Genomic DNA, 4060 nt, shown 5'->3' with positions numbered 1-4060 from the left:
TGGGAGATGAATTCCGCAGGTCATAAAAGGGCCATAGTTACCTACCCCTGGTGTAGTTGAACTTATAATTCTCCATGTGGAACTGTTTCAGGGCAGTGTGATTGGGGAACTTCAGGGAAAAAAAGTCAACAGGACAAGGGTGAAATGCTCTCAGTTCGGACCAGATTGGCCGATCAAGTAGCAATGGCAGCAGGTGGTTCAGAGAACCGGTAGAAAAATCCCTGCCCTCCCCCGTCCATGCCCAGCTGAGCCACGCGATCGTCAGAGCCTTTTTTTTTTTTTAACTTTTAAAAGCATTTTTTTAACAACCTCTTTGGCCGAATAAGTTGTAAAAAAAATGCTTTTAAAGGGTTAAAAAAAGGCTCTGACGATCCCAGCTGAGTTTAAAAGATAAAAAAGCTGAAGCCTGCTAGGCAAAAACTGGGGGGGGGGGTGTAGGCAAAAAATGGGGGGGGGTTCATTAGAGAGAGAGAGAGAGAGAGAGAGAGAGAGAGAGAGAGAGAGAGAGAGAGAGAGAGAGAAAGAAAGAAAGAAAGAAAGAAAGAAAGAAAGAAAGAAAGAAAGAAAGAAAGAAAGAAAGAAAGAAAGAGGAAGGGAGGAAGGAAGGAAAAAGGAGAGGAAGGAAGAACTACAAACTGGCACTAGAGGCAGCTTCAGAGGATAATCCAGGGCTGGAAGGGACCTGGAGGTCATCTAGTCCAACCCTGCTCCAGTAGGACATTGTTAGTGAGTTTCTGTCTTTTGATCCCCCAGTCACATGATTACATAGCCATACCCACCGTCACATGACCCCACCAAGCCACACCCACCATGCCACGCCCACAGAACCGGTAGGAAAGAAATTTAGATTTCACCACTGCAACAGGAGCCCTGCTTTGTTATCCTCTTCTATTGTCTGAGTGGCTTTTAAATATTTCCTTCCCCTACAGAGTTTAGCAAATGGGGGTGAAGGGGGACATCCAACCTTTTATTTCAGAACTTTGGAAATCAGTAAAGTACACACAGAAAAAAAAGCCATTTTCTTTCTCTTTTCCAAAACTGGAGGAAAAGGTGCAGTGGGAGGAGATCCCTTAATATAATGAATGGTGATAAAAAAAAAAAATATCAAGGAAAATCACCAAAAAGGATATTTGCTGAGGTGATTGATTGGACATAATGGTTAGTTGGTTGGTTGCACCAATTCATGGAAGTCATGGGGATTGATGGCTATTAGTCTCTACGACAATGCGACTGTCTCTGAAAGATACGTGTTGAGGCTTCCTGGTGCAGCTAGTTGGCTGCTGGGCTAGATGGACCAAGGGCATTGCTTATTTTCTTAGGATTTATTCCAATACTGCCTTGATTCCTAATGTTACGTTTCTCTTGCAGTAAGGAAGCCTGAGAAGGACCATTTTTAAGGTTAAGTTCAGAATAATTCCCAGAAATATCAGATATAGAATACTGGAAGGTTGCACGGAGGAGATTCTCATTTATAGGAAGCTAAAATAATGAAAACAATGGTCAATAAAGAATACCTAAATTAAAAAGGTAATGTTATAGAACAGGGGTGTCAAACTCAAAGCCCGGGGGCCGGAGCCGGCCCGTGGGACACTTAGATATGGCCTGCGGGGAATAGATCTGGCCCTGGAAATAGCGAAGGACTGGCCTGGTGTGCTTCTGCCAGTGAAAACAAGTTTCTGAGCTCCGTTTTTAGCTGCCACGGTCTCCTGCAACCCTCTGCCAGTGAAAACAGACCTCAGGAGGGCTACGTGCTCCGTTTTCACTGGCAGAAGGTTGCAGGAGGCTATGGCAACCGAAAACGGAGCTCGGGAGCCTGTTTTCGCTGGCAGAAGCAGCATGGGCCACCACAAGCGTCACACCCACCCTGGCCACGCAAGCCCCCCCCCCCCCCCGGTCAAACACAACCCTGATGCAGCCTCCAATGAAATCGAGTTTGACACCCTTCTATAGAAGATACTATTTATTTATTTTGATTTATTTATTTTGATTTATATGCCACCCTTCTCCGGAGACTCAGGGCGGCTTACAATGCGCTAAGCAATAGCCTTCATTCTTTTGTATATTTATACAAAGTCAGCTTATTGCCCCCACAACTGGGTCCTCAATTTACCTACCTTAGAAAGGATGGAAGGCTGAGTCAACCTTGAGCCTTGGCGAGATTCGAACCTGCAGTAATTGCAGGCATCTGGTCTTAATAACCAGCTTAATAACAGGGTGCCTTAGACCACTGTACTACCAGTACTACCACTGTACTATGGATGTGAACAAAAGATTGTGACCATTTATCTGTCAGAAGGATTTACCATCTATTGTAATCCAAACTATCAATCTGCAACTGTCTTATTAAAATTAAATAATTGGTGATGTGTTTTGTCTCCTTTGAATCTTTCTAATAAGAACTAGCTACTGTACTGCCTGGCCTATATGAACTGAAGAGGAAATATACCAGCTATTAATAATACTCTGATCTAAAGTTACAAATGTAAATAGCACTAGAAATTATGGCACATTTTCCAGATTTCTTTGGTTTTTGCACTTGTAAATTGGAATAGATAAATATGAACCTGACTGGGGTTAAAGAGTTCAAACACATGATTATCAACCTCTTTTACAGAGAGCTAGGTGAGACAGTTCCTATGTAATTTGGGTCCTACGTCACTCAACCTGATAACCAGATATCTTTTATATTAGGTATCACCAAAGTATTTGGGCAAACAGTGGGCTCATTATGATGAGTTCTAGTGAAATTCTTCTGGGTGCAGCAACCGCTGTTTGCCCTAAGGAGTGAATGGTGCAATCGATCTTGAAATAATCTTTGCACATAGGCCATCATTTGTTCACATGCAAATATCTAAATTGGTTTAGGCTTCCATTCCTCCAAGAAACAGGCTGTAGGAATTGCTGCAATAGCACTTACTTGGTTTTCCACAACTAGTTTGGGATTTATTTTTTTAAGAAAAATATATTACGGTAAGTTTAAATGGATGACCTGGGAGAAAAGTTATTTATCTTTTTTTTCCACTGTCTGATTCGCCACAACCCCTCTCATTGTGCCTTCAGACCTCTAGCTTAAATTCTTCATTGCATTTTAGGCCCATGTTCTGAATCGTGTGTAGGAAATTGGAACTGAATTGAAATCGATGAAGAAGAATAAGGTAGGTTTGCAGCAGAGGTGGGTTTCAGCAGGTTCTGACCAGTTCTGGAGAACCGGTAGTGGAAATTTTTGAGTAGTTCAGAGAACCGGTAGTAAAAATTCTGACTGGCCCTGCTCCCAACTATTCTCTGCCTCCCAAGTCCCAGCTGATCGGGAGGAAATGGGGATTTTGCAGTAATCTTTCTCTGGAGTGGGGAGGGAATGGAGATTTTACAGTATCCTTCCCCTGCCACACCCACCAAGCCATGCCCACCAAGCCACACCCACAGAACCCGATACTAAAAAAAAAAATTGAAACCCACCACTAGTTTGCAGTCTTGAATTATTGATAAATAAAGGGGGAATAAAAATCATAAAATAACCCAGTAGTGTCTAAGATCTGGATGGAAAGACTCATCCATCCTTGGCGTAGTATACAAATACTTCAATCCCACCTTCTTCCAGGATCCTTTTCTCTCATTTCAATCTAGCCTTGCAATTGATCTCCATCCAGGATTCATCCCGTTTAGCTTAGCTTAGTTTTTAATCAAAACATTACCAGGAGAGCCTTTATTGCTAGTGCCTGGATAGTGTGATTAATAAAAGGAACACACCACGTACAGGCCAGAGCACGTTGAACCCTTCTGCGAATCTCTCAGCATTTCTTTGCCAACCGTGATGAGGACAGATTTCCAAGGAATCGTGGAAATATTTTCCTTGCCAGCCATTCCCGCACATGCTCAGTGCAAACGGTTAGGCAAGCTATCGCCTGGGGCTGGAAGCCCACGCCCTGGAGGTTCCCTTTTAAAGGGATGGTGAAACCCGACCGCTCTTCCTCAACCGCGGCCTTAAGCAGCACATTCGTACTTCGCCGAGGACTTTTCCCCCCTCCGCCTGGGAGGATATTGCAGAGAGGGGTAGGCGGAA

This window comes from Pituophis catenifer, unplaced genomic scaffold (assembly GCF_029215685.1).
Source record: "Pituophis catenifer annectens isolate HBS135680 unplaced genomic scaffold, rPitCat1.0.hap2 SCAF_3, whole genome shotgun sequence".
NCBI classification, from domain to species: Eukaryota; Metazoa; Chordata; class Lepidosauria; order Squamata; family Colubridae; genus Pituophis; species Pituophis catenifer.
Note: the sequence above shows the minus strand (reverse complement) of the source record.